The 26,028-nt window shown below is 45.3% G+C and overlaps 1 protein-coding gene across 1 annotated transcript in view; it reads right to left on the bottom strand.

The window, feature by feature from the left end:
• Window positions 1–26,028, bottom strand: part of arhgap24 (Rho GTPase activating protein 24) — a 566,765-nt gene that overhangs the window by 370,964 nt on the left and 169,773 nt on the right. The gene's annotated exons all lie outside the window — the stretch shown is intronic.

Below are 26,028 nucleotides of genomic sequence, written 5' to 3'. Positions count from 1 at the left end.
TAGGTAAAAGATATTTAACATGTATATATTTATTTAAACGTCGACCACTATTTGGCGGCAGCCTTCCCTCTCATAAGATGATGGTTTGACCATGGTGGTCAACTCTGTGTTAAGCATTGCCTGATGTGGCTCAGGAGCCCCACTCTGGCATGGCAGTCTCTGCCACATTTGCTGCAGGAAAACAGTGGGCTGAGAAGATGCATGATTCACTGGCTTCTGTTTTCCATGGGCCCTCTTCTCAGCTAGCTGAGCTTTTCATTTACACTCACCTCAGCTCTTTCAATGCCCTTTCATAACAGTCAACCTCCAGAGGTCACAGCCATCAGCAACTGTCTCCCAGTTGTCAGTGTTCATATCTCGCTTGCACATGTCCTTGTAGAGGAGGTACAGACACTGAGGAGGTTGTGATCTAATGGCCAGTTCACTGTACTGAAGGTCTTTGGGTATAGGGCCATCATCCATCCAGTAAACAAGGCCGAGCCAGCACAGACATCGCTGGCTTAGCAATGAATGTATGCTGATGGAATTAGCGGATCTCTGAGTTGGTGATCTTCTCCTGCCAAGACATGCCGAGGATATCTTGGAGACAGCAAAGGTGAAAACTGTTCCCTCTTTTCTCTTACCTAACATATGTTGTCCAGGTTTCAGCATTGTACAGCAGTGCACTGAGAATGCAGGTTTGGTAGACTCAGTTTGGAGTTCTCAGTCAGGCTGCTGTTGTTCCACACTTTCTTACTCAGCTTGGACATAACTGCTGCAGCTTTTGTGATGCGTGTCTCAATTTCAGCATCAAGTGACAGATTGCTGGTGATTATGGAGCCTAGGTATGTGGAACAACCTCCAGTATCACATTGTCAATGCTGACAGATCGATACGGCAATATCTTAGACAATGGCATACGTCTTCCTGATGCTGATGATCAAACCAACCTCTTTACAGGTATGAAAGAGTCTGTCCATTTGTAACTTCAGGGGCAGAATTTTGCCCTCATTGGCTGGGTGAGCAGGAAACCACCACTGCCCTTGATTGGGCCGCGACTGCAATTTCACATTGGCGGGCCAATTAAGGCCTGCCCAGCGTGAAACGTGTGCTGCAGCGCTCAGCACTTCCTGTGTGGAGAGGAGGGAGGAAGGCGAGTGTGTAAGTTCACGCATGTGTGCAGATGCACGCAATGAAAGCTCCCTGAGGCACAGAGCTGCCTCAGGGTGCTGTAGGTTTAAAAAAATGAAAGATAAAGAGTCTTAAAATTGTTTTAAAAAAATGTCTGTCACATGAGCAAGGACCTGTTATTAATGAAATGTTAAAATTTTTATTTAATTTTTAATTGCTGTTGAAAAACTCATGCCACCTGTGGATGAGATTTCCTAAAAAAATCCACAGGTCGCTTGGCCTTTTTGCTTGCCCACCAACCGTAGGGTTGGATGGGCAATGAAAAATTTAATTCAGTTGGTACTTTAATGGCTTTAATAGGCCTGTTAAATGTCGGTGGGCACGCGCAGGAGTCGGCAGCGTCATTTTACGCTCGTACGGGTCGGGCATGCGCCTGCCTGACAAGCGAAACATTCTGGCCCAGGTGTTCCTCAGTATGAAATGCAAGTGCGGCATTGTCTGCGTGGAACAACCCTCTGATGAGGACTTGGCTCAATTTTGTCTTGGATTTCAGGTAGGCAAGGCTGAGCAGCTTTCCGTCAGTTCTGGTCTGTAAGTAGACACCCTCTGTAGATGGCCTGAAGGCACACGACAACAACAAGGAGAGGAATGTGTCCTTGTTGAGTGTTGGTGCCAGAACACAACACCATTTGACCCCACTGTGGGTCTCAAATGGTTCTAATTATGCCCTATAATAACTGACCTTGCCCACCATGTTGTCATGGAAATAGGAGATCACATTGAGCCGCTTCAGAAGACAGCCAATTTTCTCTGTCAGTGTAAATACCGCCTCTGCTCACAAGGTCGAATGCCTTGGTAAGGTGGTGAAGGCAATATAACGTGGTCTCCTTTGCTCATAGCGTTTCTCTTGCAATTGCCAGATTGAGAAGGTCATGTTTATTGTAGGTCTTCCAGTTCTGAAACCACACTGGGATTCAGGGTAGATGCATTTCAGCTAGGATCTGCAAACTGTCAAGGACGACATTGACAATTACTGTTGCGGTGCCTTGATAGTTGTTGCAATCACTGCGGTGGTCCTTGTTCTTGCAGGGGGTCAAATCTTTGCATCACACCTTGTTCGGGACACTGCTCCCTTTGGCAATGACAGAGAATTATTGCAGCTGCTGCAGGAGTGCCAGTTTCCTGTGCTGGATGAGTTCAGACAGTATCGCATCAGCATCTGGAGCTTTGCCCATGGCAAGTGAGTCAATAGCTTTGCTAGGCTCCTCCACTGCGGGTTCGATATCTAGCTCTGCCATGACAGGCGGGCTTTCTGTGCTGTCTAGAGCTTCCTCGGTGACAGTGTTTGCCCTAGAGTACAGCTCAAGCTGTGCTCCACCCATCTCTCCAACTATTTATTGCAGTGGGTGATGACTTCCCTGCCTTAATTTTCAATGGAGCTGTTTTCTTTGCTGAGGGACCTGTTGCCTTTTTTATCCTTTCGTATAGGCCCCTACTAATCCCTTGTGTCAAAGGACAACTGGATATTTTGAAAAACTTGTAACCAGTAGTCACCGGCACACCACCTAGCAGTCAGTTGGATTTTAAATGCACTAAGAGCTACTCGGAGTAAAGCCTTTTCGCTCAGATCTCTCTTGTAGTCAATGACAGTGAACCACTGGCTTCAATGACAGAATCCATTACAATGACATTAGCCTCAAATAAATCAGCGTTTTTCCACTCTTGCTTCCCATATGATGAGACTGCACTCTTTGTGGGAATACCGAAGAACACCTATTCAATCGAGTCAAGGAACTGTTGGATTTTATCTAGATCGGCAGTATGGCCGACGTTTATATGAGGACAGCATTTCTGTTTTGAATAAAAAAACTTCAAGGCTTTCATCCTAACCCTGGTGCACACTAGAGAGTGACCTGTACCACAGTCGGTGCTGTGGTGGCTATGTATGTTGCGGGTGCTGTTCAAAGAGTCACATCTGATGAGGATCAGATTTAACTGGTGCCAATGCCCTGATCTTGGATGTCTCTGGACACCTTGTGGCATGGTTTGATGTGAAAGAAGCTGTTGATTATAAAAAGCTCATGATAGCAGCAAAGCTTATGTAGTCTCTGTCTGTTCTCACTTATCTTTCCCAGGCCATGATAACCAAGGCTGCGGGGCCATGCCTCATGGCCTGTGCCCACTCTTACAATGATATCCCCCAGCAGGTAAAGGCTCTGCTGATAACAGTGTCAAGCTCCTCAAGGAACAGGTAATTTGCCTCAGTAGTGGAGCACAGTATTGGAGCATAGACACTCATGAGGTTAACTAGCCCTGTTTGAGTTGACAGGCATTCTTACCTATTTTTGGGGGTTTCTATCATCAAAAGTAGTGAGTTCCTTACAGCAAAACCTATCCCGTGTTCACGCATTTCCTCTGAGCTCTTTAACATGCCAGGTGTTTTCTTTCAGTGATCCGTTCTTGGCAAGCCTGGTCCATTGTAATGCAGCTTTATCAATGTTCAGCCTATCAAGCTCCATGTCGATCATACCTGTCTTGCCTGTTTAAACTATTAATGTGTTTAATAATTTGTCAATCCCATGTATACGGTCCTGACGTTCTAGCTTGCCAATTGAAGAGTGGCATCTTTCCTTTTGTCTGTTTTGTTTGTTTGCCTGGTGCAATGGGTTTCGTCCACTTGTTCAGCAGAGACTACAAGCCCCAAGCACCTATTGAAGGTCAGGTCAGCATCTTACTAGTTGGGGCTACCTAACTGGAGGTGGGTGATGGCTGACCAATGGGATACGGTCGTCTCTCCCACCATTGGAGGCAGTCCTGCAGCATCCATTCTTTATGCCAATTGAGTTGGGTTCACCACTTCTAACTGCTGTCTCCCATGTTGTGTTAACACTCTGCAGTGAAACCAGAGTGCCCTCTCCCAGGGCACAAGCCTGGGCAAAATTTATGGAGACCATGAGCTGCTCAAACATCAGGGTTCCCCTCTCGACCTACCCTGGGTCCAAAGGAATGCAAAGCATCATGTTTGGCACCGGGTTGGTTGCAGGAGTTGCCAGAAAGATGACATATTTAGACATCAGTCCGCCTTTGGGCTCCACTCCAGATTTTCTGCCAGGGTTTACCCTCTTGGCCTTCAACTCTCCTGAGGTATCCACAAAGCAATGGAGCTATTTGCCCATAGCTGGGAGTTTGGTTCGTGAGTGCCAGGGCATGTCCATATGCCAGTGGGCCTGCACATTGCACGTCTGGGGACAAACCTCCTCTGCCAGGGGCCCAGTTTCTACATGTCACCACAAGTGGCACAGTTGATGACTTGCTGATGTAGCAGCAGTGTACTGACGGGGAGAGACTAACACATTTGATTCTCCTTTTCACATTGTTACTAGTCAGCAGTGTAGGCTGGAAATGAGAAGCAAACTAGCACTCAAAAGCAGAAAGCATGCTAACTGTCTTCACCCATACACTAGACACAGTACATTGACCTGTTAGGCAAATCAAAAGATTACAAATGTTAAAGGAAAGGTTAACAAAAAAATCTTACAGAGGGTGAGATTCCCTGTCACAAATCACTGTTGATTCAGAATCACCACCATTCAATAAATAAGTAAAACACTCAAAATGATCAATAATCACTTGCACAGTTTGCTTTTCATCTTCCCATTTATCAATAAATACACAAATAGTTTAAACTACACATGCAAATGCCACGTGAATGAGCATTAAGATCACATATTCAACTATGGTGTCCATTACTCATTTACTAATCAAAAGTGCAATTTGCTACATCTGGATTCTCAATTAGCTGAATGTGACTAAATGTATTGGACACATATGAGCAGGATAAGGCCGTTCAGCCCTCGAGCCATTCAATTAGAACTGATCTGTATGTTAACTCCATCTGCCAGCCTCAGTTTCATAGCCTTTAATACCCTCGCCTAACAAAAATCTATCAATTTCAATTGACCCAGGCTCTCAACAGCTCCTTAAGGGAAAGAGTTCCAGATTTCCATTACCTTTTACATGAAGAAGTGCTCTCTGGCATCATCCATGAACGACCTCTGTCTAATTTTAAGGCTATGCCCCCTTATTCCGGACTCACCCACCAGAGGAAATTGTTTCTCTCTATCAATGCCATTAATCCCATTAAAATAGTCCACTTAATCACGTTAATAAGCTTATCACATAACCTCCTATACATAAGGGAACACAAGCCAAGTCTACCCTGCCTGTCCTCGATTTCACCGTTTCAGTCCCCCATTCGTATTATTCTGGTGAATCTGTGCTGTACCCCTTTGTTAAGGGAACATATCCTCCCTGAGATGCAACATTTGGCCAAGTGAGATTAGTCATGCATTATCCAAAAAGAAACAAGCTTTCTCCCTCATGATTAAAACAAAACTTGTCAAGCTTTCATTTTAGTGATTCATATAAAAATGCAGCATGATCTCATCAGTTCAGGTCACGCCATCAAAATAAAATATTTTGCTTACTAAGTTTAACTTGAGATATTGGGCTGAATAAAACGGGGGGACGAACAGCTCATCCCCTCCAGGCCACCACCGCCACCATCCACCCCGCCCCCCAAAATCAGTCACGTGGAGCCGACCTGCTCCACGCTGGCCAGCCCCACAGCCATTACACGCAGCAGGTGAGCTTAGCAAGGGCAATGTGGGACTTCCGCCCTTCACTGGAGAGGAAGTCCTTCCCTCTGGAGCTGCTGGCCAATCTGACTGGCGAGCAGCTTCATCGGTCCCAGCAGGCCATGAGCACGTTAGTGACTGCTGCCAGGACTGCAAGAAGAGGACGAAGGAGGCCCATGGACCCCTGAAGCCGGTAAGTCCAGGATCTTTGGCAGGAAGGGTTTTGGCAGGTCAGGGCGGGCAGGAGGGTGGAGGGGGCTTTTGGGTTTAAAGCTGCAGGGGGAGTTATGAAGAAGGGAGGGGGGGGTTCCATTTTAGGCAGGCCAACCCCCAATCCACAAAGTGCAGTCCCTGAACATCGAACCCCCACCCCCTTGCTTCCCACCCTTTGATGAATGCAGTTAAAAGATTGGGCTACTCGCTCCTGCCCAACTGCCCACGCCAAACATTTCATGGCGTGGGCAGTATTTTATCAGAGTCAATTGGTTTGGTAACAAGCCTAATTAATCTTCAATTACCTATTTAAATATTGTGGGCAGGCTGCTGATTTTGGTGCCCGCCCACCCGTCGTATTTTGGGGGTGAGCTCGGGGTTGGGTGGGAAGATGGTGGGGTGGGCACCTGCCCAGTTTTACATGACCTTCCCGTCGGAAACATACCCAGCAGGGGCATGTAAAATGCAGCCCATTGACTAAGGAATGTAACACAAGTTAAAGCAGTCTCATTTGTATGCGCAACAAATGTAAGGGAAGCGGAGGGCTTATGATTCAGGTTAGGCTTGTTGCTGCAAAATTCAGAGATTAAGACCAAACTGACCAGCTCACATCAGGAGTGGAGACATTGAAGGGGATGTGGAAGGTGGGGCTGTGAGAGCCCACAGAGTGCTGCTCCCCGCTGATGGGAGGAAGAGGCAGACTTACAATCCAAACTGGCTGCTAGTGGCCAAAGAAAGCAGACCCTGTATTCAGTGCAAGAAAATAACCTCAAGAGGGCAGGAAAGGTAACATTTTCAGTTGCCAACCTCTACATACTGACTTCCCGAGCATTCTGCACTCCTCAGAACAACACCCATTGCAGGTCCACTCATTCCTTTATCTTCAGGCACCTCACTTCATCATCTTGGACAGCCAACCCTTACGCTCACACACCCATCTATCTAACATCTTGAACCCATCCCTCACAATCACCCTCCACAAATGGTGTTTTTTCATCCTCTCAAACATTCTCATTCTCATACTCAATACCACCCTGCTTTCTCTCCTTGCAGAAGAAAATACAGAACTGAGGGAGAGACAATAAAAACAGTCAGAGCTACCCTGATCATTGCAGTGGAAGAGGCCAGAGTAGCAGAATGCGTGACCATTAGAGATGGAGAAACAAGGATCTCCCAGATAGCTGATTACAGAAATCAAAATCACACTGCCACATGACACAACAGTCACTAATGCTGAACTGATATACCACTAACTGAAATGTGAACATCTTACTTCCCTTTCCCCATGTCAGTCTAATTCATGCCTTTCATTTCCCACATGTCCTTCACACAGGATCTGGGGCAGGAGGAAGTTGAGGATCCCTCAGAGGGGGATCACAAACTCTGATGAAGCATCATCAGATGACTCTTGCGTACGTATACACACCTCAGGGTGGGTTACCATTCCACTGACCAGTAATTGCTCAGATAGGAAACGATTGACAGCTTCATTTTTACTACCACAACCTTTTGGGGAAACACGCTGAGTAGAGTTCAAATTAATGCCATAGTTCCTGCCTGAATGAATTCCCAGCATTTACAATTGTTGCCTACTGGCTCCCAGCAACACTTTGCTAAAAGGCTTGATTTGCAACCAGGATATTTAACTTTCTTTCAAAAATGTTGGGCTGGACAATGATTGCTTTTGCCATACTGCCAACATAGTCCAGCACCTATGTTCACTCTGTTGCACATAACCCACATAACCTATTAGGGTCAGTAAGGAGCATGAGAGGAGACAGGCGACTACGCCCGAGTGAGACTGAAACCGAAAGAATTAGGCTCAAGTGGGAATTTGGTGCACGGAGCAAGAGGTGTGGTGTACATAGGAATTATTCTAAGTTGGGAGCAGGAGCACCTGAGCAGAAACAGACCTGGGTGTAAACCTCACCTTTGGAGCTGAGTTTGAAAAAAATTCAAATAGTGATATCACAGCAAAACTGTAAGTTCATTGGTCAGTAAGAAACTGCTGTTAGGGAGTGTCTTTAAATAGTTGTAAATTAGAAAAGCGCATTATTTTTAAAGAAGTAGCTAGTTGGATTTGAGCAAGAAACACTAGGAATAAGAGGAAATCAGGGCCAATAACATAAAGTAATATAAGTAACCCAAAGTAAAATAAAGTTAACGTAAGGGGATTAAAGTTAAGACATGTCAGAGCAGCTTGGTCATGTGGAATGCATGTCCTGTAATATGTGGGAGGTCATGGACACTACTGGTGACCTAGACGACCACATGTGCAGCAAGTGCTGCCAGCTGCAGAAACCTGAACTCTGGGCTTCAGAGCTTGAGCAGCGCATCCGCGAGGCTAAGAGCTACGTGGATAGCACATTCAGAGAGGTGGTCACGCCGCAGGTTAGGAGCTTGGAAGCAGAAAGGGAATGGGCGACCGCCAGACAGCCCAGAGAACCAGGCAGGTAGTGCAGGACCTCTTGGGTCCTGCTCGCTAATTGGTTTTCCATTTTGGGTATTGGTGAGGGTGCTAGTTCTTCAGAGGAGTGCAGTCAGACCCAAGTTTGTAACACCATGAGTGGCTCGGCTGTACAGGAGGGGAGGAAGAATAAAGGAAGAGCAACAGTGATAGGGGATTCATTAGTTAGGGGAACAGACAGGCGTTTCTGCAGCCACAGATGTGACTCCAGGATGGTATGTTGCCTCCCTGGTGCAAGGGTCAAGAATGTCACCGAGCGGCTGCAGGATATTCTTCTGGGGGAGAGTGAGCAGCCAGCGGTTGTGGTCCACATTGGTACCAATGACTTAGGTAGGAAGGGGGATGTGGTCCTGAAGACAGAATTTAGGGAGCTAGGTAGAAAATTGGCAAGTAGGACCTCAAAAGTAGTAACCTCTGGATTACTCCCAGTGTCACATGCAAGTGAATACAGAAATAGGAGGATGAGGCAAATGAATGCATGGCTGGAAAGTTGTTGCAGGAGGGAGGGCTTTAGATTCCTGGGACAGTGGGACTGGCTCTGGGGAAGATGGCACCTGTACAAGCCAGAAAGGTTGCACCTGAACAGAGCTGGGACTTTTGCTAGTGCTGTTGAGGTGGGTTTTTAAACTAACTCAGCAGGGGTGTGGGAACCAGGAGAGAATACTAGAGAGTAATACCAAGGAGCAGAAAATATTGGGAGAGACAGATAGCACTAGAATAGAGAATAGTAAGTTAATAGGCGGAGTCGGAGTTAGGGAGAAAGCAATGAAGTCTAAATCAGGGTTATACTGCATGTATGTGAATGCATGGAGTATAGTAAACAAGATTGGGGAGTTATAGGTGCAGATTGCCATGTGGAAATATGATGTTGTGGCGATAACAGAGACCTGGCTCAAGGAAGGGCAGGACTGGGTGTTAAATATTCCTGGGTTTAATGTGTTCAGGAAAGGTATGGCAGGAAGAAAAGGAGCAGGGGTGGCTGTTTTGATTAAGGAGAGCATTGCGGTGCTAGAGAAATAGGATGTTCCAGAGGGTTCAAGTACAGAATCAATTTGGCTAGAGCTAAGGAACAAAAAGGGTGCAATTGCATTGCTCGGTGTAGTCTATAGGCCACCAACTAGTGGGAAGGATGTAGAGGATCGAATCTACAGGGAAATTACAGAGGGTTGCAAATATTATAGAGTAGTTATAATGGGGGGCTTTAATTACCCGAATATAGACTGGGATAGTGGTGGTGTAAAGAGCAGAGAGGGGCAAGAATTCCTAGAGTGTGTTCAGGAGAATTTTCTACAGCAGTATGTGTCCAATCCAACAAGAAAAGATGCACTCTTGGACCTGGTTCTTGGAAATGAGGTGGGCCAAGTAGATCAAGTGTCAGTGGGGGATAAATTTAGGAGACAGTGACCAGTGTGTCATAAGGTTTAGGATGACCCTAGAAAAGGACAATGTGCAATCCAGAATAAGAATAATTAACTGGGGGAAAGCCGACTTCAATTGGGCAAGAATGGGGCTGGGCAGGATAGACTAGAACCAAAGGCTGGCGGGAAAAACTGTAGCTGAACAATGGGCTACCTTCAAAAAAATGGTTCGGGCACAGTCAAGGTATATTCCCTCAAAAGGAAAAGGTAGGGCAAACAAGTCCAGGGCTCCCTGGATGAAAAAGGAGATTGAAATTAAGATAAAGAAGAAAAAGTATGCTTATGACAGGTGTCAGATAGGAAATACAATTGAGAACCAAAGGGAATACAGAAGGTTTAGAGGCAAAGAAGCAAATAAGAGAAGCGAAGAGGGATTATGTGAAAAGACTGGCAGCCAATACAAAGGGGAACCCCGAAGTCTCCTATCGACACATACATAGTAAGAGGGTGGTAAAAGGAGGAGTAGGCCGATTAGGGGCCAGAAGGGGGACTTACACATGGAGGCAGGGGGCATGGCTGAGGTGTTAAATGAGTACTTTGTATCTGTCTTTAACAAGGAAGCAGATGCTACACAGGCCATGGTGACAGAGGAGGAAACTCTGTCACTAGAAGGGACCAAAATTGATAAGGAGGAGGTAATGGATAAGCTGTTGATACTTAAAGTTGACAAGGCACCGGAACCAGATGAGATGTATCCAAGCATATTGAAGGAAGTGAGAGTAGAAATTGCAGAGACGCTGGCCATAATCTTCGGGTCTTACCTAGGCTCAGGGGTGGTGCCAGAGGGCTGGAGACTTGCAAACATTACACCCTTGTTCAAAAAAGGTTGTAAGGACAAGCCCAGCAATTGCAGACCAGTCAGTTTAATTTCAGTGGTGGGGAAGCTTCTAGAAACAATTATTTGGGATAGAATTAATAGTCACATGGAAAAATGTTGGTTGATTAGGAAGAGCCAGCATGGATTTCTTAAGGAAAAATCATGTTTAACTAACTTGCTGGAGTTTATTTGAAGAGGTAACAGAGAGGGTTGATGAGAGTAATTCTGTTGATGTGGTGTACATGGACTTCCAAAAGGCATTCGATACAGTGCCACAATACAGACGTTTGAGAAAAGTTATAGCTCATGAAATGGAAGGGACAGTAGCAACGTGGATACAAAATTGGCTGAGTAATAGGAAACAGCGAGTAATGGTTAATTGATATTTTTCAGGCTGGAGGAAGGTTTGTAGTGGAGTTCCCCAGGGGTCGGTATTGGCACCGTTGCTTTTCCTGATATATATTAACAATCTAGATCTTGGTGTGCAGGGGACAATTTCAAAGTTTACAGATGATACAAAACTTGGAAGCATTGTAAACTGTGCGAGGAGCAACTACAAAAGGATGTAGACAAGTTGGTGGAGTGGGCAGATAGGTGGCAGATGAAGTTCAATGCAGAGAGGTGTAACGTGATTCATTTTGGTAGGAAGAACATGGAGAGGCAATATAAAAGAAGGGGCACAACTCCAAAGAGTATGCAGGAGCAGAGGAAACTGGGTGTATTCTCTTTTTAATAAAACCAAGAATCAATAGAATAAACTAATAAACGGGGGAGACAGACCTGGGTGGGCCACTGTAACTAAACATCCTTTATTTATAACAAAAACAGAATTACCTGGAAAAACTCAGCAGGTCTGGCAGCATCGGCGGAGAAGAAATCAGTTAACGTTTCGAGCCTTCATGGCCCTTCGGCAGAACTGGAGCATAGTTAGAAGAAGGGAGAAATATAAATTGGTTTAAGGTGGGTGGGGTGGGGGGGGGGGGGGGGGGGGTGGGGGGGAAAGAGACACATTGAGGGTGTGGTGTGGTGATTGTGGAGATGAGCAGGTAATCAAAAGATGTCACAGACAAAAGGATCAAAGAGGTGTTGAAGGTGGTGGTCTTTGTCTGAGAAAAGTGCTAATTAAGAATGGAAGACAGGATATTCAAAGTACAGCTCTAGTGGGGGTGGGGTGGAAAGACTGAAGGTTTTAGTTTTAGATTTAAAAATAATGGAAATAGGTGGGGAAAGAAGAATCTATATAAATTATTGAAAAAAAAGCTGGGGGGGGGGAAAGAAACGGGGTGGGGATGGGGGGAGGGGGAGTTTAAGATCTAAAGTTGTTGAATTCAATATTCAGCCCGGAGGGCTGTAAAGTGCCTAGTCGGAAGATGAGGTGCTGTTCCTCCAGTTTGCGTTGGGCTTCACTGGAACAATGCAGCAAGCCAAGGACAGACATGTTGGCAAGAGAACAGGGTGGAGTGTTAAAATGGCAAGCGACAGGGAGGTTTGGGTCTTTCTTGCGGACAGACCGCAGGTGTTCCGCAAAACTGTCGCCCAGTTTGCGTTTGGTCTCTCCAATGTAGAGGAGACCGCATTGGGAGCAACGAATACAGTAGACTAAGTTAGGGGAAATGCAAGTGAAATGCTGCTTCACTTGAGTGTTTGGGCCCTTGGACGGTGAGGAGAGAGGAAGTGAAGGGGCAGGTGTTGCATCTTCTGCGTGGGCATGGGGAGGTGCCATAAGTGGGGGTTGAGGAGTAGGGGGTGATGGAGGAGTGGACCAGGGTGTCCCGGAGGGAACGATCCCTACGGAATGCCGTCAGGGGGGGTGAAGGGAAGATGTGTTTGGTGGTGGCATCATGCTGGAGTTGGCGGAAATGGCGGAGGATGATCCTTTGAATGCGGAGGCTAGTGGGGTGATAAGTAAGGACAAGGGGGACCCTATCATGTTTCTGGGAAGGAGGAGAAGGCGTGAGGGAGGATGCACGGGATATGGGCCGGACACGGTTGAGGGCCCTGTCAACGACCGTGGATGGAAAACCTCGGTTAAGGAAGAAGGAGGACATGTCAGAGGAGCTGTTTTTGAAGGTAGCGTCATCAGAACAGATGCGACGGAGGCGAAGGAACTGAGAGAATGGGATGGAGTCTTTACAGGAAGCGGGGTGTGAGGAGCTGTAGTCGAGGTAGCTGTGGGAGTCGGTAGGCTTGTAATGGATATTGGTGGACAGTCTATCATCAGAAATTGAGACAGAGAGGTCAAGGAAGGGAAGAGAAGTGTCAGAGATGGACCATGTGAAGATGATGGAGGGGTGGAGATTGGAAGCAAAATTAATAAATTTTTCCAGGTCCCGACGAGAGCATGAAGCAGCACCAAAGTAATCATCGATGTACCGGAGAAAGAGTTGTGGGAGGGGGCCGGAGTAGGACTGGAACAAGGAATGTTCCACATACCCCATAAAGAGACAGGCATAGCTGGGGCCCATGCGGGTACCCATAGCCACACCTTTTATTTGGAGGAAGTGAGAGGAGTTAAAGGAGAAATTGTTCAGTGTGAGAACAAGTTCAGCCAGACGGAGGAGAGTAGTGGTGGATGGGGATTGTTGGGGCCTCTGTTCAAGGAAGAAGCTAAGGGCCCTCAGACCATCCTGGTGGGGGATGGAGGTGTAGAGGGATTGGACATCCATGGTGAAGAGGAAGCGGTTGGGGCCAGGGAACTGGAAATTGTTGATGTGACGTAAGGTGTCAGAGGAATCACGGATGTAGGTGGGAAGGGACTGGACAAGGGGAGAGAGAAGGGAGTCAAGAAAGAAAGACCCAAACCTCCCTGTCGCTTGCCATTTTAACACTCCACCCTGTTCTCTTGCCAACATGTCTGTCCTTGGCTTGCTGCATTGTTCCAGTGAAGCCCAACGCAAACTGGAGGAACAGCACCTCATCTTCCGACTAGGCACTTTACAGCCCTCCGGGCTGAATATTGAATTCAACAACTTTAGATCTTAAACTCCCCCTCCCCCCATCCCCAACCCGTTTCTTTCCCCCCCCCCAGCTTTTTTTTCAATAATTTATATAGATTCTTCTTTCCCCACCTATTTCCATTATTTTTAAATCTAAAACTAAAACCTTTAGTCTTTCCACCCCACCCCCACTAGAGCTGTACTTTGAATATCCTGTCTTCCATTCTTAATTAGCACTTTTCTCAAATACCACCACCTTCAACACCTCTTTGACCCTTTTGTCTGTGACATCTTTTGCTTATCTGCTCATCTCCACAATCACCACACCCTCAATGTATCTCTTTCCCGCCCCCCCCCCCCCCACCCACCTTAAACCAATTTATATTTCTCCCTTCTTCTAACTATGCTCCAGTTCTGCCGAAGGGCCATGAAGGCTCGAAACGTTAACTGATTTCTTCTCCACCGATGCTGCCAGACTTGCTGAGTTTTTCCAGGTAATTCTGTTTTTGTTTTGGATTTCCAGCATCCGCAGTAGCTTTTTGTTTTTATCCTTTATTTATAGACACTTTTGAAAATCAAAATCAATAAATTAAATTAAAGATCAAAGGAGGGCGGTGACAGCCCCTGGTGGGGCACTGTAACTAAAACAAAAATGTGAAAAAAAACTTACAAATTCAAATCAAAATGTCATTTCCGGGGGTGATGATGCAGCCCAGCCCCCGCAGTGCCCACCGATCGCAGTCGGCTCTAGTGCACCAGTAGACACCGCATGCTCCCTCTCTAGGGCCGCCCAGCCGTGAACATTGCCGTGATAGAGGGGCAGGCAGTTGGGTCGGACAACCACTCGACAGCCCGCTGCCTGAACCTGTTGATGGCCACCTTGGCCAGGTCCAGGAACAGGCTTACGAGGAGGTCCTCCTCCGTTCCCACCCTCCTCCTCACTGGGTGACCAAAGATCAGAAGTGTGGGGCAGAAGAGCAGCCAAAAATTGAGGAGCATCCCCTTCAAAAAAATGAAAATGCAGCTGCAACCTCAGTCAATCTACCTACACGTGGAACAGATGCTCCCCTTGGCAGCAGAGAACGCATGTGGCCTGGGAGTCCATGAACCCTTAATCTACGATTGCATGGCACTGCTGCATGCAACACCCTCCATGCCAGGTCCCCGATGGAGAAAGGGAGGACTCCCATGTAGAGAGCCCTCCACTGGGGTCCTCCCCTACTGCCAGATGTACCACAGCACACCACAGCATGTCGTGACGGTGAAGGAAGTGGAGGGTGTACAGCAGCAGGCCATACAGGAAACCCCTCTGCATGTAACGGAAAGGCACGGAGAGAATTTCTGTGAGACGGCTCAATTTGTGGGGCCGTGGCTCCCAAGTGAGGCGTCAGGACGCAAGGCCAGTGTGAAATTCGGTCCAAACAGGGAGACCTGGATGTATATGTGCATAAGTCATTAAAGATGGCAGGACAGGTGGAGAGAGCAGTTAATAAAGCATAACAGCACCCTAGGCTTTATTAATAGGGGCATAGGGTGCAAGAGCAAGGAGGTTATGCTGAATTGTTTCGATGTAAATAATCATCTGATGAATATAGGACACTAGTTAGGCCTCAGCTGGAGTATTGTGTACAGTTCTGGGGGCCACACTTTAGGAAGGATGTGAACACATTGGAGAGAGTGCAGAAGAGGTTTACAAAAATGATTCCAGGGATGAGAAACTTCAGTTATGAAGGTAGATTGGAGAAGTCTAAGAGACTTGATAGAGGTGTCCAAAATCATGAGGGGCCTGGACAGAGTAGATAGTAGATATTCCCACTTGTGAAAAGATCGGGAATGAGAGGTCACAGATTTAAAGTGATTTGCAAAAGAAGCAAATGCGATGTGAGAAAGAGCTTTTTCACACAACGAATGGTTCGGGTCTGGAATGCACTGCCTGGAACTGTGGTGGAGGTAGTTTCAATCCAGGCATTCAACGGGGCATCAGATGATTATTTACATCGAAACAATTTGCAGGGTTATGGGGAAAAGGCAGGGGAATGGCACTGAGTCATAATGCTCATTCGATGAGCTGGTGCAGACACGACGGGCCAAATGGCCTCCTTCTGCACTGTAACAATTCTGTGATTCTGTGAACCCGACATGCAGTCTCCATCCACAGAGCTCAAGAGCTCTCACAAATGTGAGTTTGTTTTCTATCAACAGTTTTCTCTGTATCAACATCTACATCAAACCGTAGGTGATCTATTATTGTGTAGTTGAGAAACTTACCAAAGTCACATATTTCTCAATTCTGCCATAAACTGAGAAATATTTTCATCATTCCTTTGACTCCATTGGCTGCTTGAACCATTCTGTAATAACCTGTGGCTATTTGACTAAATAGGCCAACCTCTGAGACATTTTATCCTTAGGCTGACCAGGAGCAATCAGATTCATTAAATGTATATGTTGCTCTCCTTCTGGCATTTATTGCACGTGTATCTGCCTCAAACTAAAAATTGGAATCTTCTGATGGACTCATTGAAGTTCGATACCATTGAATACTCTCTAAATTTTTCAACTAATGACATCATGACATGAAAATTCTTGGTGACAAGGTAGTTCACTACCTCACGACCTAATTATCAAAGATGTTGATATTTAACATTTTAACAGTGCAATGTCCGTTACCCAACTGTACATAAATGATGTGCACTCTCAGCTGTATTATCTTTTTAGCCACATCACAGACAGTAAGTTTGGCCTAAAAAGACAAAATAAATTCAGAAGCGAATACTGTTTGTTTTTTTTAAATTACTTGATGTCATTTATTTGAAAATTTGAAAAGGTTAACAGCTTTTTGGCAGCGAGTTTAAAGCAAAAAATTCAGCCACTGAGTTCTGCTCTCATGGTTTATGACATCATATGAACCTCTTGATTGAATTAGTCCCTGGTAACTCAATCCAGCCATCTATTATCTTACATTTACAGTAACGCAATCTGACTGTATCAGAAATAACCAGAAACGTATGACTTAACTCCTATCGTAAAAGTTGTATGTCACAAATACTTGATGTATGTCCCTTTCAATCCAAAAGAAGATGATTGTTATAACAAGTTCCACTCAGAGGAAGCTGCAACAATTTTCATATAAAAACAAACTATTTCACACACCTAACTTATCTTTTTGGGAACTCTGGGACCTTTTTGTATCAAATTGGACTCAGGTAGTGACCAAGTTTAGCCAAATCTCATTGGCATTTATATTGCATCTTATTGGTCATGACATGTATTAGATATCATATGACCTCGCACCATTGAAGATCCCTGGACAGCAGGCAGGTAAGCATTTGAACTGGTACGTGACAGAAATTTCATTTGAATAGCCTCACATGAATGGCCAGATTTGATGCTTGATTGGTGAACTATCATCAACAGTAATGCAACCCATTTCCAAAATCCAGCAGGGCCTCCACTGAGTTGCCTGTATGAGGCTGGCACTAGATCTACTGTTATAGTGGCTTTCTCAATGCACTTCATTTCCTATCAATTACACTGCAATCTTGGCACAATCATTTTGTTGATCATATATTTGCCAAGGCCTGTGTTTACAGGCTACATAAAGATTACTTGACAGTCATTTTATCAATGGTAATATTCTATTAAATTGTCATTGCAAGGTGCTGTTATTACCTGTTATCTTATTAAACAGGATGTCTTCTGCAGCTTATCTCTGTTTCTGCATTATTTCTCCTTCGAGTTGAGATTCTTCTTTATCCAAAGTCTAATGTTATTCCACACACATCTAAAATGTATGTGCTAAATACAAACCAGTTTCATTTATTATTTTGTTACATACAAAATGACACTCTGTTTCATTGTGAAACATTCTACGTTTAGTAAACCAGACACTTAGTAAATTGAGAATACCACTTTACCTTGCCTACACGGCATGAGTTGATGAATATTGCCACAGAATCATTGGGTGGGAGGGGGCGGGCGTTGGCAGGATTTCCCCTGGATGCTCCTGCTGATCTGCCATTGACGCCCTTACTTTTCAGGAACTGCAGAGGCGGGGACAAGCCAAAATCACATGTGGAAATCCACATTCCTACCTGCCTCCACACTTGCTTTAATGAGCAGAATCTTCTGCTCCCGGAGATGGCGAGCTTGGAGGCAGGAAGGGCACTTAATTAGGGAGGATGGTGGCGTACCTAAACTCCGTCGCTTTCCCACCTCTGCAGGAATTAAGTTCCGGGCGGGAAGGCCCATGGTCAACCTACCTGCCCTGCCGCAATTAAGACGCTTAAGTGGCCAATTAATGACTGTTTAAGGGCCTCCTCCCACCACTGCTGGGATTAACCCAGCTCCAGATGGACCTGCTGACATGTGGCCTGCATGAGTAGTAAAAGAGTTTGGCTGCCTGTTGCCCTGCAAAGGGGGGGGGGGGGGTAGTAAAAGAGTTTGGCTGCCTGTTGCCCTGCAGGGGTGGGGGGGGTGTCCCTGGATTAAAGGCATTCAGTGCCTGATCAAGAGCAGAGGCATCTGGCAGGGGAGTACCTGCTAAGAACCACCCCCCAGCCCTTGTTTCCAACCCCCCTGTGCCCCTCCTCACGACCCCACCCTGACAACACCCCCTACCCATTACTTACATTTCTCCTGGGTCTGTGGACTCCAGGGAGGTGCTGTTCCAACAGCAGCCACAGCCCCCTCTCTAGCACTGCCGATTACAAGAGCTGCCGGCCACCGATTAGCCAGCAGCTCTTAGCAGGCGGGACTTCTGCCTCTGGGGCCTTGATTCTTGAGAAAGGCCCGCTGGTGTCCCTGGATCTGCCTGATTGGTATAAAATTCAGCAGGCTTTCCAAAGAAGAGGCAGCACAGGTCTCTTGCCGGCTCTCCAACCGGCTGATGAGACCCTCACTGCCAACAGAATATTCTGGCCCAAGAGTTAAGAAGGCATATGGGATGCTTGTCTTTATTAGCCGAGGCATAGAATGTAAGAGAAGGGAGGTTATGTTGGAGCTGTATAAAATGTTAGTTAGGCCACAGCTGGAATACTGTGTGCAGTTCTGATTGCCACACTATAGGAAGGATGTGATTGCACTGGAGAGGGTGCAGAGGAGATTCACCAGGATGTTGCCTGGGCTGGAGAGTTTCAGCTGTGAAGAGAGACTGGATAGGCTAGGGCTGTTTTCCTTAGAGCAGAGAAGGCTGAGGGGGTACCTGATAGAGGTATACAAAATTATGAGGGGCATATTATGAGGGTAGATAGGAAGAAACTTTTCCCCTTAGCGGAGGTGTCAGTAACAAGGGGCATAGATTTAAGGTAAGGGGCAGGAGGTTTAGAGGGGATTTCAGGAAAAGAAATTTCACCCAGAGGGTGGATGGAATCTGGAACACACTGTCTGAGGGGGTGGTAGAGGCAGGAACCCTCACAACATTTAACAAGTATTTAGATGAGCACTTGAAACACCATTGCATACAGGTCTATGGGCCAAGTGCTGGAAAATGGGATTAGAATAGCTAGGTGCTTGATAACCAGCATGTACACGATGGGCCAAAGGGTCTGTTTCTGTGCTGTAAAACTCTATGACTCTATGACTATGATTCTATGAATGTACACCAAGCAGGGGGGCATTTGGCTCAACACACAGTTCTCATTGTTACCTACTCAAATACTGCTAACAGCTCTGACCTCACTCCTTTGCATTTCCTCCTTTCAGGCACTTACACCCAGTGATGTTCCAGTCCAATGTTGTTTAATATATTATCCACTAGTCATATGTGGCTAATTGAGAATCCAGATATGGCTGATTAATTTACTTATCAGACATACAAAAAAGGAAGGAATAGATTCTGTTAGGCATGTTATCTCAGCACTCACATTCACAATATGCAATGTTCAAACTGTGGCCTAAAAAATGTCTCGTACAAAATCTGCATAGTATTCTTTTTCCTCAATGCCTTATGGGGATTAAATGGATGTACATTTATGCATATATTTTATGAAGTAATTGGACATATAGGTGTATAATCAAGATAAAATTTATGAAGTTAATATGCATATAGGTATATATTTGCATAGAATTACATTGAATATACAGTACAGAAACAGGCCATTCAGCCCAACCAGTCTGCTGATGTTTACACTTCACACAAGACTCATCCCATTCTATTTCCCTCATTTCAACCTTTCAATATATTTTTTCATTTCCTTTTCTCTCATGTGCTCGCCTGATTTCCATGCAAAAGTACCTAAGCTATTTGCCTGAACTGCTTTGGATTCCACTTGCACATTCTAATCAATCGCTGAGTAAAGAAATATCTCCTTATTTCCCTATTGAAATTATTACAATAACATGTGTTTATATAGCATCTTTAACATAGTAAAATACCCCTAGATGCTTCACGGGAGTCTTATCAGACAAAATTTGACACCAAGCCACATAAGGAGATACATTAGGGCAAATGACCAAAAGCTTGGTTCAAGAGGTAGATTTTGAGGAGTGTCCTAAAGGTGGAAAGAATAGAGAGGTGAAGAGGTGTAAGGGTGAGAGAATGTTGGGTCTGTATTATAGGGTCTTCGCAGCTGAAGGCACAGCAACCAATGGTGAAGTACTTAAAATCAGGAATGCTCAAGAAGCCGGAATTGCAGACATGCAAATATCTCAGAGGTTTGTGCAGCTGGAGCAGATTACAGAGATAGGGAGGGATTTGAAGACATGGATGAGAATTTTAAAATCCAGGTGTTGCTCAACCAGGAACCAATGCAGGTCATCGAAGGGATATGACTCCAGCTGAGGTTACCCCTGGACAAGCCTGATTCCAGGATGGAACCCAACTTTATAGATCCTAGCTTTTATTTGTTTGTTTAGGTACGTGGAGAGTGGCCACTGAACAGAGTCACAGGAGTCAGCTGATGAACTTTTATCAAAAGAATAAAACATTTATTCAACAAGAAAAGATGAACTATATTATAATACTCCTTCACACACAGCTATACCTTTACAGACATATACAGATTTGTAAGGATAACACAAGTTACAAAAGCTTTCTTATACTCTAATGTCTACAGTAAGTACATAGTCCATGTAAATCTATGGCACCCTGTGGTCAGACACCACATTCTGAAACCAAGTGACAGATACCACCTCAACCAGATGCTATGAATCTCTCCTCAACTCCCCCAAGACACTTGTCACACCGTGAGCCAACCAGTCTCACCGAACTCAGTCTTTCACACAAGGGTTTCCAATCTCCACTCTCCAAGACCTCGCTCTCTCTCAGACTCCTTCTGCAAGGGTTCACCTCCAGAGTTTTGAACTCTCCTTCTGATGTTTCTCTCTCTTGGGTCACCGCATGCATTCAAGCTGTCCTCCACAAGCTCTCTCTTACCGACTTAGCCGTCAACAGTACTACTATTGTTTCACATGCCCATAACAAAGAGTTACAGATGTTCAAACAATCCTTTCAAGTGAAGCAGCACTTCACTTGCATTTCCCCAACTTAGTCTACTGCATTCGTTGCTCCCAATGCGGTCTCCTCTACATTGGAGAGACCAAACGCAGACTGGGTGACGGCTTTGCAGAACACCTTCGGTCTGTCCACAAGAATGACCCAGACCTCCCTGTCGCCTGCCATTTCAACACTCCACCCTGCTCTCTTGCCCACATGTCTGTCCTTGGCTTGCTGCATTGTTCCAGTGAAGCTCAACGCAAACTGGAGGAACAGCACCTCATCTTCCGACTAGGCACTTTTCAGCCTTCCGGACTGAATATTGAGTTCAACAACTTTAGATCTTGAACTCCCTCCTCCATCCCCACCCCCTTTCCGTTTCTTCCCCCTCCCTTTTGTTTTTGCCAATAATTTATATAGATTTTTTTCCCCACCTATTTCCATTATTTTTAAATCTATACCTTTTATGCCCTTTTAGTCTTATTTCACCTCACCCCCACTAGAGCTGTACCTTGTGTGTCCTGCCATCCATTCTTAATTAGCACATTCTCTTAGATAATATCACCACCTTCAACACCTCTTTGTTATTTTGTCTGTGACATCTTTTGATTATATGCTCCTATCACTGCTTGCTTGTCCCTACAACCACAACCCCACCCCCCCACACTTCTCTCCCCCCACCACCCCCCACCTTAAACCAGCTTATATTTCACTCCTCTCCTATTTTTACTTAGTTCTATTGAAGGGTCATGAGGACTCGAAACGTCAACTTTTTTCTTCTCCGCTGATGCTGCCAGACCTGCTGAGTTTTTCCAGATATTTCTGTTTTTGTTACAGATGTTCAGTTGTCTCTTTGAACCTTCTTGCCTCTTGCAAACTGTTCTCACTTTAAATCTTCTTTCTGCAGCTTTTGTCTCTTTAAATCTGAAGCTTGGAGCCTTTCTCTTTGTCCCTCACTCTTAACTTCATTTAACAGGACCTTTTCCAGGTTAAAAGCAAAAAACTGCGGATGCTGGAAATCCAAAACAAAAACAGAAACAGACTGCCAGACCTGTCCTTTTCCAGGTCCCCCTGTTTCACTCCCTAGATTTTGGGGTTTTTCTTTAGCTTGAGACTTGCTATCTAGGCTGCTCCTGCGTGGCAGTTAACTTCAGAACCTGCTGAACTTCAACAACTTCCAAAACAAACTGCTGTTTTTCTTCTTCTTTGTGTCTGTGGGAGGGACCTGCCTCTCTGGGCCCCTGTTGCTAGGCAACAGTCCAATTCTTCTATCCTTGCATTTGCTTAACCTTTTAAGTTGTAAACTCTCATTAGAAATGCAAGCACCTTTGTAAAGTGAAACTAAAACTCTATTTGACCTTTCTTAACACACAGATAAAAAAATACAAATTAAACTTAAACTTTAAAGCTAAAGCTCATTCCTAACACCCACAAATACAAATATAACTTACTTAAACTATCTCTATTTCCTAACAGAGGACAGGAATGATGAGTGAATGGGACTTGGTGTGAGTTAGGGCATGGGCAGCAGCAGTTTGGATGATCTCTAGTTTAAGGGGGCAGAAAGTAGAAACAAGATGGTAATCCTCTTGTAGTTCACCTCCACATGTACTGTGTTCAACCCATTCATAATTATAAAGGCCTCTATCAAGTCACTTCCAAGTCTCCTCTTTTATAAAGAAGAAAGGTCCAATCAAGCTGCAATCTCTGAGTTCTCGTACCACCTTTGTAAATCTTTTCTGTACTTTTTCCAGTACTTTTATGCCCTTTTTTCTTTCATTCGTTCATGTGACATGGGCGTCGCTGGCTAGGCCAGCATTTATTGCCCATTGCTAATTGTCCTTGAGAAGGTGGCGGTGAGCCGCCTTCTTGAACCGCTGCAGTGCTTGTGGTGTAGATACACCCAGAGTGCTGTTAGAAAGGGAGTCCCAGGATCCTGACCGAGAGACAGTGAAGGAATTGTGATATAGTTCCAAGTCAGGATGGTGTGAGGCTCGGAGAGGAAATTGCCGGTGGGGATGTTCCCATGCATTTGCTGCCCTTGTCATTCTAGGTGGTAGAGGTAACGGGTTTAGAAGATGCTGTTAAAGCAGTCTCGGTGAATTGCTGCAGCGCATCTTGTAGATGGTACACACTGCTGCCACTGTGCATTGGTGGTGGAGGGAGTGAGTGTTTAAGGTGGTGGATGAGGTGCCAATTAAACTGGTCAATGGTAACCCCCTAGAATGTTGATAGTGGGGGATTCAGTGATGGTAATGCCATTGAATGTCAAGGGGACTTGGTTAAATTCTCTCTTGTTGGAGATGGTCATTGCCTGGCACTTGTGTGGCTTGAATGTCATTTGCCACTTATCAGCCCAAGCCTGAATATTTTCCAGGTCTTGCTGCATATGGACATGGACTGCTTCAGTATCTGAGGAGTCACAAATGATGCTGAGCATTGTGCAATCATCAGCGAATGTCCCCACATCTGATCTTATGATGGAAGGAAGTTCATTGATGAAACAGCTGGAAATGATTGGGCCTAGGACACGACCCTGAGGAACCTGTGCAGTGATGTCCTGGGACAAATTATGAAAACCAGAACTGTGCTAAAGGTAGATTTCTTGGAGCTTTTGTACATATAGCTGTATGTTCACACATATTTCATGGGCTGAATTTTTATCTTGGCATGCGGGTGCGCACCCGACATGCACGAGCGTGAAATAGCATGCGTCCCGCTGTCATTGTGCACTCGCGCGTTATTTCGATTGGCGGGTACATGCGGGAGTTGGCAAAATGTATTACAGTACCTCATATTCACTGCACTGAGCTCCACTTGCCAACTATCTGTCACTCTACTAACCTATGTTTTCCTATAATCTCCCATATTTTACCTTACAGTTTGCTAAGCCCCTTTAATTTGGTATCATAAGAAAACTTCAATCAGTTCTCTTATACCTATATCCAGATTGATAAATACAAAACAAATGAGGTCTCAGCAGGGATCCCTCCAGCATATCATATGAACATACAAAAAGGGAGCAGAAGTAGGTCAATCAGCCCTTCAAGCTTGCTCCACCATTCATTACGTTCAGGGCTGATCTGTTTGTGTTTCTAATTCCACATTCCCACCTGCGTCCGATAACCTTTGATTCCATTTCCTAACAAGAATCAAGAGTCCTCTAAAGCCTGTCTCTTCTTCATCATCTAACCAACCTTCTATCCAGTCCTGTTAATGCTGGTGTCTTCCTTTTCAAAATAAATCTCTATGTGATCCCTTATTAAATGCTTCTCAAAAGTCATACATATAATATTCAAGGTAGTCCTTTTCTATAACCACTGGGATTTTAAAAAAAAATCAAGGTAAGCATCATCTTCCTTTTCCAATGCAATACTGATTCCTCTCAATTAGCCCATGGCTTTCTACATGTTTGCAAATTTCATCCCTCATTTTGGACTCCAAAGGGTTGATTTTATGATTGTGTGCCCTTGGTGCAGGTAGAGTCGGGGGCAGGTAATAGGAGCGGGATATGATTTACACACAGGGGGAACCCAAACCCAGCATGGCTACTTGAACTCAGTACTGAGTTCAAACAGATCCTATTTTCACTGGAGCAAGGCCCGTTCCCTGCAGTGTGTGACTTACAATTTTTAAGAGTAGACATGTATGCTCGTAAAAGGTGGATAAGGTTTGTGGAACATCAAGCTATTTAAATTCTCTGCCCCTTAAATTTTGAAGAAAAACAGCCTCTCCGAGTAGGGAAAAAAATGGTGCTTGCAGTTTCAGTAGGTTTATTTACATAATTCTCAGGGCTATCAATATAGCATTAATATTGCTTGACTGCTTCCACAGCCTATCATTATCACAGTGGGGGTGCTGTAAGTTCACAGTTTGATTGACAACTCCAAGAACTTATTAAGGGATTAGCTGTCTTTGATTTGGGCTATGAATACAATTGTTTGTCTTTATAAGTGATTGGTCTGAATTTTCAGCTCAGCGAGCGGGTGCGATTGGTGGGCTCAGGAGTGGTCGGGAAACGGACCGCCAACCTTGATCAGCCCCCGACCGCGATTTCACGCTGACTGGCCAATTAACGGCCAGCTAGCATGAAGCAAGCGCTGAAAAGCTCAGCGCTGCCGGGGTGGGGGCGGGAAGAGGGCAAGCGATGGCATCAACGTGGGCGTGGGCGAGCGCTGACAGAAAGCTCCCTGAAGGTAGAGAGCTGCCTCAGGGAGCTGAAGACCCGAAAACCAAGAAATAAAGCTTTTAAAATCAGGAAGAAAATGTCCAAGCATCACAATCAGTCACCTGGACATATAGATTATAAAAATGGTGTCCACAGATTTCTATTTTTAGTTTATTTAATAATGGAAACCTGATCCTGCCATTGGATGAGGTTTGCTGAAAAATGTAAAGACTGTCTGACCGATTCGCCCATCTGCCAACTGTAAGGTTGGATGGACTACATACAGTGACAGACAATTGTGCTGTTATTAGGCTTGATTGTCCTCTTAATTGTTGGCAGGCCTTCTTCAGATTTTGTGTGCACCCGCTGACCGAAATATTGTGCGAGCGCAGGATGACATCGGGACGCTCGCCTGATGTCATCTCGCGCAATCAGCATAAAATTTAGCCCAGTAAGTACTTGAGAGGATTTAAATGCGTTGAATGGGCTTTTATCAATGAGTGTGGTTCTTTTTTATATAGTAAAGGCTGCAGTAGATACTTAGAACTTTATTTATTTCAGCTTGGCTCCTGAGGGTTACCCATGGGTGAGTTGGCATGGAGGATGTAAGGGCAAAGGATGTGGGAGATGGGCTTGACTCCAGTACGCATGCATCCCCCCGCGTCAGAACTGAGATCCCATTATTCAGGGCACTCTTTCTTAAGGTGGGTGTGACAAGCTGGGAAATTTCCCAACTCTGCACACCTGCCTCGGGAGTGAAATTCCAGGCCAAAGTCACTGTTGCTATGTAGGAAACACAGCAGTCAAGTTGTACACACATGTAAGAA

Source organism: Cetorhinus maximus, chromosome 1, assembly GCF_964194155.1.
Source record: "Cetorhinus maximus chromosome 1, sCetMax3.hap1.1, whole genome shotgun sequence".
Lineage (NCBI taxonomy): Eukaryota > Metazoa > Chordata > Chondrichthyes > Lamniformes > Cetorhinidae > Cetorhinus > Cetorhinus maximus.
The sequence above is the reverse complement of the archived record's forward strand: the minus strand, read 5'-3'. Positions and strand labels throughout refer to the sequence as shown.